Genomic DNA, 14,454 nt, shown 5'->3' on the forward strand with positions numbered 1-14,454 from the left:
AGAATTGTCCCAATCCCTACGCCTTTGATGTTGACAGCCCCATCAAAGTATAGTTTCCAAATTTGACTGTCATCTTGGACTACTTCTTCAACTAAATTAACCTCTTCATCTGGGAAATATGTGTTCAAAGATTCATACTCATCATCAACCGGGTTTTCTGCCAGATGATCAGCCAAAGCTTGTGCCTTTATGGCAGTGCGAGTGACATAAACAATATCAAACTCTGTAAGCAAGATTTGCCACTTTGCCAATTTGCCTGTTGGCATCGGCTTCTGAAAGATGTACTTCAGGGGATCCATTCGGGATATGAGGTAAGTTGTATAGGCCAAAAGATAGGTTAAGGTGCAACATGTCCTTTCCAAAAGAGTGTATTTGACCTCATAAGTGGTGAACGTTTTGCTCAAATAATATATTGCTTGTTCCTTTTTGCATGTGGCATCATGTTGACCGAGAACACAACCAAAGGAACTATCCATTACTGACAGATATAAAAACAGAGGCCTATCAGGTTCCGGCGGGACCAAAACAGGGGGATTTGACAAATATTCCTTGATCTTATCAAAAGTTTCTTGGCACTCATCTGTCCACTTGATAGCGGCGTTCTTTTTCAACAACTTAAAAATAGGCTCACGTGTGGTTGTAAGCTGTGAGATGAGCCTACTAATGTAATTCAACCTTCCGAGTAAACTCATGACTTCTGTTTTGTTCTTCGGGGGAGGCAGCTCTCGAATGGTCTTTATCTTGGAGGGATCTAACTCAATGCCTCTTCGACTAACTATAAAACCCAAAAGCTTCCCAGAAGGAACTCCAAATGCACATTTGGCTGGATTGAGTTTGAGATTGTACCTTCGTAGCCTTTCAAAGAACTTTTTCAAGTCTTGCACATGGTAAGCTTGTGTTCTCGACTTAATGATCACATCATCAACGTACATTTCAATCTCTTTATGCATCATGTCATGGAATATGGTAGTCATGGCTCTCATGTAAGTTGCCCCTGCATTCTTCAAACCGAATGGCATAACCCTATAACAATAAGTTCCCCATGGAGTTGTGAAGGCGGTCTTTTCTGCATCTTCTTTATCCATCAGAATTTGGTGATATCCGGCATAACAATCCACAAAAGATTGGATTTCATGTTTAGCACAATTATCAACAAGGATATGAATGTTGGGTGGGAAAGTTGTCCTTTGGACTTGCTTTGTTTAAATCCCTATAGTCAACACAAACTCTGATTTTCCCATCCTTCTTTGGCACTGGCACAACATTTGCTAACCATGTAGTGTATCGGACGACCCCGATCACATTTGCACTTAGTTGCTTCGTGATTTCTTCTTTAATCTTATCACTCATGTCTGTCTTAAACTTCCTTTGTTTTTGTTGGATTGGTGGAAAATTAGGATGTGTGGGAAGCTTATGGACCACTAGATCGGCACTCAAACCCGGCATGTCATCATACGACCAAGCAAATACATCTCTGTACTCGAACAAAACTTGAATTATGGCATCCCTCGTCCTTTGTTCAGTATGAATGCTTATTTTTGTTTCTCTGGTTTCTTCAGGACTTCCCAGGTTAATTGCCTCAGTTTCATTTAAGTTAGGCTTATTCTCAAATTGATCCAATTCCCTTTTTATTTCTCTAAAAGCCTCATCTTCGTCATACTCAACTTCTTGATTCATTATTTCGAGATTAGACAACTTTTTAAGATCTGAGCATGAATTCCGCGTGCATGCCATGTTTTTAAAGCCAGCATTATCGAAACTGAAAATGATAAGAAATTAACAAAAATTAGGAAAATAAAAAGATAGAATTTTACTACGAAAATGGAACTTCATTTCATTGAATTTGAAAGGATAGAAGGGTTAACATCACAGCAAAGCAATTAAACTAAAATATCTGGATTACAACCCTTAAAATAATCCAAATACAGAAAAAACAACAAAACAGGCTACCAAGACTCCTTCCTGATGGGAAGAGGAGTTGCTTCCCAGTTGCTGAGCGATGTATCTGGACCAATTAGTTGAACACTTACACGGCTAGGGCCCTTCCCAACTTGAACCATATTGATCTCATAGAACATCTCTTTGAGACCCTGGCAAACTCCGTCAATGGCATCCTGAGTAGAAGGATTTTGGACTTCTTCAAATTGTGGCTTGACAAAAGAGTAGGCAATGTGAGGGATTGGTTTGGACAGATTCCAACCATTCTTTTTGCGGGCCTTGGCTCTGTCTATGTCAGCTGATGTTGGTTTAAAGCCCAAGCCAAAGGTATTTTTCTTCGAAAATGGAGCAATGGGGTTCACAATTCCCTGCAGAGAGGATCCCAATCCTTTTCCTAGTTCATAGCCGTTCCTCAACATCAGCGAAGCTATCATCATAGATGTGGCTGAAAGACGGGGATGCAGAATTGGTTTTCCTTCTTTCACTTGGTCCACTTCAATCACTTCAAATGCTTGATATATGATGGATTCACATCCTTCCTTGGCCTCGATATATGGAATGGACGGGTCTTTATAGACGGATGAGTCGTCCTCCCCATGAACAATAATTTCTTGCCCGTCACACTCGAATTTGACCATTTGATGTAGGGTGGATGGTACAGCTCTGGCCATATGGATCCACGGCCTTCCCAAAAGAAAATTATAGGAAGTTTCCATATCTAACACTTAAAAGACAATGTTAAAATCAACCGGGCCGATTGTCATGGTGAGTTCGATTTCCCCAATAGTGTCTCTTTTTGAACCATCAAAAGCTCTGACGCTGACATTACTGGTTCGAATTTTGTTTGTGTCAATGTTCAGCTGTTGTAGAGTAGAAAGAGGACACACATCTACACTTGAGCCTCCGTCAATCATGACTCTTTTTACGTAGTGCCTTTCACATTTGACCATAAGATGCAAAGCTCTATTGTGGCCAGCCCCTTCCTCAGACAAATCATCATCGCTGAAAGTAATTCTATTTACTTCAAAGAATCTTTCAGCTATTTTTTCTAGCTGATTCACCGTTGTCTTTTCTAAGACATATGCCTCGTTCAGAGTTTTGATCAACAGACGACGATGCTCTTCTGAATGCAAAAGCAGAGATAACAAAGATATCTGAGCAGGAGTTTTCCTTAGTTGGTCAATGATTGAGTAGTCTTGCATTTTCATCTTCTTAAGGAATTCCTCCGCTTCTTTTTCTGCAGCAGGTTCTTTCACTGGCAAGTGACTTTCCCTGGCTTACTTAGCTTTTCTCAATTCCTCTGGTGAATAACACCTTCCAGAGCGGGTCAAGCCCCCCATTTCACCTGTTTCTTCAACTATCTCTTTTCCTTTGTATGTCATGACAGTCTTGTTATAATTCCAGGGAATAGCTTTTGTGTTTGTCACTAGGAGTTGGGCAACAGGTCGGATCACGACTGGCTCTGTTATATTCCTCAAACCATTATTCAGAATGATCTTTTGAATGCCCCTGGGGATGTAAAGTTTTGGCCCACCCAATTGAACCTCAACCTTTTTTGTGCTTCCAGGAACATAGAGAATCGTTTTTTTCAGAACATGCCAAGTTCAAACTAGAACTCGCACCTTTCACCATCAACGGTGCCAATTGCGGCGAGCTCACTATCACTTTTGGTTCTGGCCCTATGGTTCTAACAACCATCTCTGTCTTGCGAGACTGCTTATAATCCCGATCATCACAAATCATCCCAATAAAATGTGTATTATCATGAGTTGGGAGCGGATTGTTTGTGATATTAGGAGTATCCTCATTGTTTGTTACCACAATTGCCTTTGCTTCAATCAAATTTTCAATGGCTTTCTTTAATGTCCAACAATTTTCGGTACTATGCCCTTGGGTGTTAGAGTGATACTCACATCTTGCATTTGAGTCAAAACCTTTTGAATTTGGATTCACATAACGCGGCATAATAGGTTCAATCAACTTTAACTGCATCAACTTTCGAAATAGGCTTGTATACGATTCTCCAATTGGGGTGAACTCTTTCTTTGGCTCCTGTTCTCTCACATATTCTTGTCGGGGACGAGGATTATATGTTGCCTGAAAATTCGGCCGGAGTTGACGGGAGCCTTGTGGAATCGGTGCCCGCCATTGTTGGTGATTGAGAGGCCTAGCATAAGCCTGAGCATTAAACACTGTGTATTGTTGCAGGGGAACTGAGTATCGGGGACCTTGAGGTGGATAATAATGTTGAGAAGAATTGGATTGTCCTTGTTGGAATTGCACGTAAGAAGGAGCTATTCCTCTTTGAACTCCCCCGAACCCAGATGCCATCATGGATCATTCCTCCTTCTTTTTCGGATTTCCGAAACTGCCTGACCCGCTTTGAATTACTTGTTTGGTCGCCTTAAGGGCTGCCTGACTCACAATTTTACCTAACTTCATGCCATTCTCTACTATTTCACAAATCTTAATCGCCTCAGCAAAAGGTTTACCAATGGCGGCCAACATGTAATGGAGGTAATCAGGATCCTGAGTTTGGAGAAAATAGTCAATCATTTCTACCTCTTTCATTGGTGGTTTGACCCTAGCAGCCTGCTCTCTCCACTTGATTGCATATTCTCTGAAGCTTTCTGTTGGTTTCTTCTTTATGTTGACGAGAGAGGAACGGTCTGGCACTATATCAATATTGTACTGAAACTATTGGACAAAATCTTGAGCCATGTCATTCCAAACGTGCCAGTGAGAGATGTCTTGATCTATGAACCACTCTGAAGCAATTCCTGTCAAACTTTCCCAAAATAAGCCATGAGCAATTCTTCTTTGCCTCCCGCTCCCCTTAATTGGTTACAATACCTCTTCAAATGGGCAACGGGATCACCATGCCCATCGTACTTGTCAAACTTGGGGGTCTTGAAGCCGGGTGGAAAATGAACATGGGGAAACATGCACAGATCGTTAAACGAAACACTCTTGTGGCCCCCCAAACCCTATATGTTTCTCATGGTTTGTTCCAAGCTCTTCATTTTTCTGGTCATTTCCTTTTGTTCCATATTCTTTTCGGGCTTTTCGATCTCAATTGGGAACACGTTATGAGGAGTATGCTTGTATGAATCTGGAACCTTTAAAGTCAGTTCTGGAGAGTAATGTTGGGCATCATGAGCATCCAGCTGTGGATCATTATTGGACTTTTGAGCAAGAGCCGGTTGAGGGACAGTGAAAGTATGGACAATGGGTATAGTAGGTGGGTCATTTCTGAGGGGTGCGATTGGAGGACGTGGAATGGAGGTACTGGGGATAGTGGGAAGGTTAATGCTCGGACTGAATCCAGGTTGGTGCAATGGGTTACTTGTTATGGAGATTGGCACTTGAGTGTCAATTGACACATTATGAAGATTATCCGAAGGCCCTATGGGTAGTGAGGGCGGTGCTTGTCCATTCACCCAGGCTTGGTACATCTCTGTCAATTGTCGCTTCAACACTCTTACTTCTTCAACTAGTCCTGAACCTTGTTCAACCAATTGTCCATGGACATCATCATTATCTGACTCATTCTCACTGTTGTTTGCCATTCTAATTTTTCCTTTTAATCTCGTGTTGTAAGGGTGAGTCGCCAGTTTAAACCACAAACCAACCACCTCTGTTTTACTTTATCTTTTAAAATGACAAACAACAAACGTGTTAGAGTTAGACATTTTGCAGATATTAATCACACATTATATGTCATGCACCTAATGCCATTTTCATTTCTAAAATGATCTTGGAAGGCTTTATGCTTCATCTCGGCTTATTGATTTATTGGTTTATTTTCATCTTGAATTTAACGCTTTTTATTTGGTTATGATCGCATCCAATGAGGATTGCCTACGTATCATGACGCCGCATGAATCAGACCATTACGTAGTTCAGGGGAAAACAATAATAGTAGTTTTTTTTTTAACAAAACGAAATAATACAATAACAGAAAGGACATTACATTGAAAATGACTTACCAAACTCTGACAAGACTAAAAGACAGCGATTTTAAAGATTCAACAATGACTCAAACTAAAACATAACTACTACATGAAAAGTTCTAACAACTACGACTATAATTCAACTCCACAATCTTCTTGCTTTCAAACACTGGAACATCTGCTCATGGTGGGGCTTGCCCTGGTTGACCCCCTAATGTACGGTACATCCTTTCTAACTCTGCTGCAAGATGACAGGCAAAAGTAGGTGCATGCTCCAAAAACTTCTCATAATCCATCCCTTGGCAGTTCACATAACTTTGAGCGGTATAAACAGCCAAATTATGGACTTGCTCTTTGAAGTACTGGAAATTCTGGTCTCGATCTTGTAACTGCTGCTGGCGAGTGGTGGCTATCTCCCTTATGTGGCCCTCACGATCTAAGGCTGACTCCAACTGAGCCCGAAGTCTAGCCTGCTCGAGTCTCGCCTGAGCCATCTCGTTATCAAAATCTGCATGTTGGTATTCTCTATTGTACCTTCTCATTTCGTCAAACTGTGCATGGAGCTGAGCTTCTGAACGTACCCAATAGGCCTTCTTTCTCTCGAATTGAGCCCTCTCTTCTTCAAATTTTGTTACTTGGCGATCCTTACTTGATTCGTCCTTCTCATTCAGCTGTACGATCTTTTCCTTGGCTTTGTCCAATGCCTTTTCAGTCTTTGTCAAGAGGGAATCATAATCTTGCACCTTTTCTATCAGATTGGCAATGGTTCTCTGGTCTTTCCAACTTCTCACTGGCACTTCAGAGGCTTTCTTCATCAGTTGAAGTTGAGCACGAAAGGCTTCATTTTTGTGGATCAGACTCTTCTTTTCCCCTTCGGCTTCTTGTTCTTGCAAGTCTTTCTCAAAATTGAGGTTTCTCAGCCTTTCTTCTAAGGCATGAATAGTTGTTTTATATCCCTTTTCCCGTTCACTTCAGGCCAACCGTTCTTGGATTTTATCATCAAAGGCTTGAACATGCGGCCTTTTTGTGGGCCTTTTGGGCTCTGGCACATCATCCACGCGAGACCTCTTCCCAAACCATATAGCATAACCCGGATCTACCTCACCTCTCGCAGGATCTGGCACCTGAGTATCACCTTTCAAGTAGCGACAACCATTCCAAATTTGCTGGATTAAAGCTTCGGGGAGTGGGGCTTCGGGGTGTAGCTCAATCACTTGCACACTCAAATCTTCATCCTTAGGTACTACTTGGTACCTTCCTAGCTGTCTTAGAACTCTATGTGGCGCATACGACTGGACACTTCTCAAACCCAACAACAACAAATAACTTTTTAGGGCCGACGTGTGTATCACCTCTCTTACCGGGAGCCATCCCAAAGTCCACTCAATTTGACTTGCATTTAAAGATCTTAGGTGGGATATCCAGGCTTCCACCCCTTTTGGAGAGTTGTAATCTTTTACTCTTTCTTCGTAACTCTCAATGAAATTGTCCTTGCTCGGACCATAGCTCATGAACTTGGGGTGATGTCGGAGATGCTCAATCAACCATATTTGTAACAAAATATTGCACCCTTCGAAGAATTTTACCCCGGACTTGCACAAAGTCAATGCCCGATAAATGTTTGATAGAATGGTCGGGGCAAGAGTGTGATGTTCTTTGGTAGTGAGGACCTGTACAACCCTGGCTATGCAGGTATCAATTGTCCGCTCCTCGTTTGGGAAGACCATAATTCCCAGAAACGCCACTATGAAGGCGAAGCGACGATGAATTTGCCATGTGTCTTTGTTCTGCTTGTTGTTAAGGCCCTTTTCATGCATTTCAAACCCATGTGGCTGCCCGAACCTAGAGTACAAGAAGTAAAAAAAAAACAACACCCTTCGACTACGTTGGTCTTTCTAATTTGCTTACTAATGTTCAGAAGATCGAAGAATCGGTGTACAGAAAGAGCCCTTAGGAATATGAGCTCCTGGTTTCTCAAATCCCTGCCAAACCCGGAATATCCAGCCATCTCTTCTAAAGTGGGAGTTAGTTCAAAATCGGAGAAGCGAAAGATATTGTGAACGGGGTCCCAAAAAGTCACTAGTGCCTCAATCAAATCGTCCCGTAGTTTAATTTTCATAATATTTGTAAGGGCTCCCAGGTGCTTGGTGACCCATTTCTGATCATCTTCTTCTAAATCATACCACCACATCTGAAGCTGAAGTGGAGCCTCGTCTACAACTGTGAATGGTGTGTTCTGGACAGTGCTCATTTTGTACCTGTGGGTGGTTAAGGTTAGGGTTGACACTAGTCTCAAGAGACAGAACCAATGCACTCCTTTTGCAAAACAATCTTTTGTAAATAACTCAATTTTAAGAAAAATCAACGAGAAGGGGGCTATTTTTGCAATTGTGACCGAAGAAAGGGTGGCTATTTTTGCAACTATGGCCCCTTCTTACTTTCAAGGATAGTTTTAGGGCCGGGGGAAGGGCATTATGATAAAAGTGATTCCCAATTGACAGACACGTCCGTTCTTGCGAGAACAACCCTTCAACAATTTTGAAGATGTTCTAAGGCTATTCCGACAGGAACGATTTGGGATTAACCGAAGTTGGGTCTGCTTATTTATTTTTTGATTAAAAAAACACTAGACACATTTTTTTTTTTTATAGTTATTTTATAAAAATGGGGCTGAACCCTATGAAGGTTGCCTACGTATCTCACATCCGGTGAGAATCAGACCCGCGTAGTTCGTAAATATTTCAGGAATAGGATGACACTTTTTTTGAAAAATTCAGGCTTATATTTTTTTGGGGTAAATACTGAGATTTTCGAAAATCGGGTAAATTTTCTCCCTCATATTTTCTTCTTTCCGGTTTTTCCTCAATATTTTTATATTTTTATTTATATTTTAGAAATCGGTCAACATGCACAAACCAAATCAAACATAATGCACAAGTAGCACATAAGATGTATCAGGATGGTCATGTAATTCTCGAGTACACATGTCCTAGACGGACCCAACCCCTGTGTTGAGTCCCCAAAGTCAAATGCACATGATGCAAACAAACGTTCCTACTAGGGATCCGGCATGAGGCTATGTTATTCTAGGTTTAAACCTGGGGGTGTGTTCTAGACATGGCTTACCCAAGCGGACAACTCGAGCCGAGGTGGGAGCAATGTACCGGGAGCACGAAAGTCTACCCGGCCTAGTTACTGACCCAGCCTCGTTCTAATTGGTATGACTTCTAACAGAAAAGTGGGCCACGCGCACGTGTGCACCATAAATTCAGAAGACTCGGAAGGGAGGTGTGAGAGGACAATTTAATACAGTTCAAGTAATATCAAAGCGGTAATTAGCACATTAGTCCCAAAAATACAGTAATAATATCAAATCAATAAAGCCAAGTATATATCATATTACAAGCTCGAATTCTGAACCCTGAACCAGAGATTCTGGATTCGCGTTCCCCAGCAGAGTCGCCAGAGCTGTCATACCTCCTTTTTTCCGAGGAGATAAGGAAATTTTTCTAATTAAAATGACATTAATTGAAATGGGATTATTTATTCAATTTCAGAATCGCCACTTGGAATAATTTATGGTGTCCCAAGTCACCGGTTTATTTTAAATCCCAAATCGAGAAAATTTGACTATGTTCTAAAGTCTGCAAAACCAGAAGACTGGATAAGAAATTCTGTTAACCCGGAAGAAGGTGCGAGGCACTCCCGGATTTCGTGGTTTTAGTACGGTCGCTTTATAATCATATACCCGGCTTAATTATTTGTTTAATTACGTATTTTAGAACCTATGTGCGTTTTATCTTTTACCGCTTTTAATTACTTGATTATTCGTGATTATGAAATTATCTCAAAATGAGTCACGCGTACGTATACTCATTTCGTTCGGCGCGTCAAGAATCATGTCACGCATACGTGTACACAATTAATAACACTTTATTATTCAAGATTGTTTGGCCAAAGTCGCGCGAACGCGTACCTTGATTTATTTTGAGAATCATAATTATGTCACGCGAACGTGTACACAATCACGATAATAGATTAGAACACGCCTAAAACATTTTATGAATATTTATAAGTTAATATTCTAGGCTAACTTTGAGATTATTTGTGAAACAGAATTATGTGGAAAGCATGGTGAACTTGAGGGTGTGTGTTTATTATTTTAACTAATTTACTAGTGAAGGAAAGTATTCCAACTATTCTATATCTTACCAAATTGAGAATAACTACATCTTCTTGGCTTAAGTTACGTGAAAAGGGGTGTTGGAGTTCAAATGGTTAAGATGAGTATTCATGGAGTGTGGATGTACTCACCTGAATATTTGATTACACGTGATTACGTTTCCAAATGAATGAATATAACACTTCACGGAATTTGAGTTACAAAGTACATATATCACTAATTAAATAAATGAATTCGAAAATTGCTTCTAGAAATATACTGTTACTTTAGCTAATCCTGCCCAGTTTTTGCAAAGTGCCTTCTAGAAATGTGCCTTCTCTTATTGTTATCTACCAATGACAGAAAACTTGTTTTGAATTTGTGAGACTGCAAATCAACCCAACTGGTATGCCCAGCAACCTAGCACTATAGGATTCATCATTAATTAAAAGCCTTTAAAGTAACTCAAATAACAGATAATCTTATACTCTACTGATATCACTTAGTGTATTAAGCTAAGAAAAGAAATTCAAATATATTCATCACATTAAGCACCCAAAAACGTGACAACAATCAGATACCAGCAGATAGTGTTATCAAACTAAAACAAAAGAGAAGAAAGAATGGACCTCAAGAGCAACAACTCTTTGAATCTGAAAATGTTTAGGACCGGAAACCTTGGACGCGTCAACCTCGACGAACGACTTAACAGAGACCTCGGACAACGTCCTTCGGCGACCTCGAAGCTCGCCGGAAAAAAAAACTCGGACTCTGACCTCGAACATTTTTTTTTTTTGAGTTTTTGTTTCCTGCTGGGTCTTGTGGTGACGGGATGAGAGAAACTCAGTTGCGTTAATGGAAGAAAGGAGAGGGATGCTGTCTTTTGGAGAGCAAATTTGCAGTTAGGTTTTGATATTTCTAGAGATGCAAATGGCTTTAATAATGAAGGGAAGATGAAGTGATGCTCAACGGGAAAGATGATGTTGTTGTGGTGAGTTTACATAGCTATGGAAAATAGAAAATTAAAGGAGAAGATAATTATTTCACAGTATGTTTTTTTTGGTGCTGGGATCTTGGTGAGGAGGATGATAGGCGGCGCTAGGTTTTTCTCTATCCGTCCCCTCTCTTCTTTTTTTTTTTTTGTGTCCTTTTATATATGAAATGGGATTATGCATTCGGAGATATGAGGGTGAGATCGTGTGTGTATGTGATGCTGTGGGTGTGTGATCATGAGATAATAGAGGGAAGAGGTTAGAGTGAAAATCTGCACAATATCCGAAAATAAAGCAATGTAACTGTACAAGAATCATGGATGGATTGAATCTCTTTTGAAAGTTACATTTGTTACCAAAATTTAAGGGTCACGTGAATGCTTGTTGCTTCTTTTTTTTTTTTAATAAGAAGAAATTAATTGAACTATTTAGACCAAATATTAATGAACTAACTCTAGACTAAACAACACACACACACCTATACATATATAGACTAAACAACACACACACACCTATACATATATATATATATATATACACACACACACACACACATATATATATATATATGAAAATTAAATATTTACATATACTTTTAATATTACTAAGAAAAATACCATAATTTATTAAAATTCTAATTAAAAGAAATCATATATTGTTTGTAAATTTTCTTTTACTCTTTACAACAACAAAAAAAATGTTCTATAGGCATTTTTATATATATCTGTCTATCTATCTATCTATATATATATATATATATATATATAACTTTCCTCAAATGAAACCTATTAAAAGTAAGATAAAAGTTTAAAATATCAAGATTAGACCTAGAAAAAATATTTACACTAAAATAGTATAGAATTCGGGTGTGGTCAAAAATTAGTTGTTACTCTGTAGCTATTATCATAAAAAGAAAAAAACAAATAGACCCTACGACAAGACGTCAAAGTAGTTCCTGCTCTTGCTTCGTTTGGGTGAAGCTAGAATTGTATCTTAGCTTGAACGACATCCCCATTTATTTGAAAATATATAGTTTTGTCTCCAACCAGCGCATATTATCTAATCCATTGCATAGCAGTTAGTTCTAGTCCGCTTACTTTCCTAAACCCTTGGAACAACTCAATATCTTGTTTGCTATCTTATTTCCTTGGAAGCATCTTTGTTCAGTGAAAAAAATAAGTTACCTGCTAGAGAATGCGTTCGTGACCTCGCTTGTTCACTGTGTTCTTATTTGATCATCATGGTAGGTACTTATATGGGGAAACTTCGGTTCATCCAATAGAATGTAGTAGACCTATATTGTCATTAAGCATAGGAACTTTCCCCATTGTGTCGCGTTTTACCCTAATAGAATGAATTGCTTGATTCCTTGTTTCATGTGTTGTTTCATGTTTGGCATACTCGGAACAAACAATTTAGGTTGTCATACATTGTTTCTCTAATTCATGGGGTTGTGAAACTACCATTTGTTAGCATAAATGCTCTATAGACATATTTATTACCTTTAGCCTGAGAGAATTACTGCTTCGCGGTTAGGAATGAGATATACTGTTTTAAGTTTATTCATGTTTTAACAGTTTATTCATATTGTGATATGAATGTTTGGTTAACCAAAAAATGCATGGGAACACTCCTGCAGGTCAAACATGAACGGTATTTGCGTCTCCCTTTTGTTTCGTTTGGGCGCTTGGGGTTTGATCTTCCAACCCCAAGAGAAGAAGATGTTATTCATTCTCATTCGGTTCTCAAGCTACTTAATCGCTTCTGTTCTTCCTTCAAATTTCCCGTAAAAACTATAGGCAAACATGTAAGGGTGCTGGATCTGAGATGTGATTCATACTTGTGAGGAAACTGTATTTTCATTTTCCTTTCCTTGACAAATTTAAAAGAGGAAGATGAGAACCTAATTTTGCTGCAGTCATTAGGTCACTCGTTTTGGAATTGTACAGTGCAGTTCAAATAGTGCCTTTGTGACCACAGGGAAATAATTTATTTTTCTCAGTTTTTCAAGTTCCTTTATTCGGATGCATGCAAGTGAATGACATAAAACCTGCGTCTGGATTTTTTCTATATTTTTTTTGTGTGGTTAAAATTGTTGAACTGGATCGTATTTGCTTCTCATTTGGCTAGTATTGGATCTAGTGCCGAAAGAAGGTGAAATGTCAATAATTGTATTCCAAATTATACAAAACTATCTGAAAAACAAGTTCAAAACAAAAAACAAAATGTTCTTTTCTATTGTTCTATAATGGCAGAATTCGTGGAACAGTCCTCTAAATTTTCACTTTACAGAGAAACAAAATGTGTAATGTAATTCCTATCGCCTTCCCTTTCTATTTTTACTGTTGTTCATTAATAATATTAATTAGTTATTGTATATTGTATAAAATAACATTTATTAGCGACTGTATTTGGATGCTAGTACAATCAACCTTCTCTATAATAACCTCGTTTGTTCCGATATTTTTTGACTTTTATAGTGAATGGCTATTATACACCTATAACAACATTTAACGTTTAAATTTTGTTTGGCTGTTATAGATAAATATTATTCAAAAATTAATTATTTTTCCTTTTTTAATGTTACATATAAAAGATAAGAAAATTATTCAAATTTAAAATCTCAAAAGATATGCAGATTTCACTAGTTAAATATTGAAGAATGCTAATACATTATTAATAAACTCATAACTAAATGTATAAAGATTTAAACTATAAAGCGGACATTTTAAAACTGCCTAGAAAAACAAAATCTTTCAAAATTGATGGAAGAACTTTGTAATTGTAGCTTCTTTTGTAGATTTATTCTCTTACTAACACTTGAATTGTCGAAGTTTCGTGTCCAAATTTTCAGCAAAAAGGTATCCAATAGCTTTCCCTTGAAGACAATCGAAGAGCTTAACAGTAACAGAATAATTTTCTATCTAAATATTTTTTTGGAATTTGTCCAATGAAAAAGATATCATGTGCAAATCTTTAAATCTTATATCTTATGCAAGATAAAAACTTTGTTTAATGGAGAAGATTGCGTGCATATATTTTAAAACTATTATTAGGAATCTTAATGATTTTATATGGTTGTTATAGAGGAGTAATTTTACAAAAAGCGTTCTGCTATAAATATGAATGTTAATGTTATAGAGAAGTAAAATATAACTTTAAAAATCGGTTCCGAGGAAAACTTGACTTTTATAGCGAATGACTGTTATATAGTGATGCGATTATAGAAAGGTCTGACTGTATTGTTCATTAGTAATATTAGTTATTGTGTATAATAACATTTAGGGTAAATTACAGAAAATACTCCTGTAATATGAAGCAATTGCAAATATATCGGCATTTTAAAACCAAACACTTACACTCTTTATAAGAGTTCTTATCTCGCATAACTAACTTCTCGAATAAAAAG

General features: G+C 38.3%; 1 protein-coding gene across 1 annotated transcript in view; it reads left to right on the forward strand.

The window, feature by feature from the left end:
- The window catches only part of LOC104101842 (uncharacterized), a 30,234-nt gene extending 17,095 nt beyond the window's left edge, over nt 1–13,139 (forward strand). Inside the window, exon 11 of the mRNA XM_070191643.1 lies at nt 12,685–13,139. The gene's annotated coding sequence lies outside the window, so the exon portion shown is untranslated. The remainder of the gene's footprint in view (nt 1–12,684) is intronic.
- The last annotated feature ends 1,315 nt before the right edge of the window (nt 13,140–14,454 follow it).

The sequence above is a fragment of the Nicotiana tomentosiformis genome, chromosome 12 (genome assembly GCF_000390325.3).
Source record: "Nicotiana tomentosiformis chromosome 12, ASM39032v3, whole genome shotgun sequence".
In the NCBI taxonomy this organism is placed as follows: domain Eukaryota; kingdom Viridiplantae; phylum Streptophyta; class Magnoliopsida; order Solanales; family Solanaceae; genus Nicotiana; species Nicotiana tomentosiformis.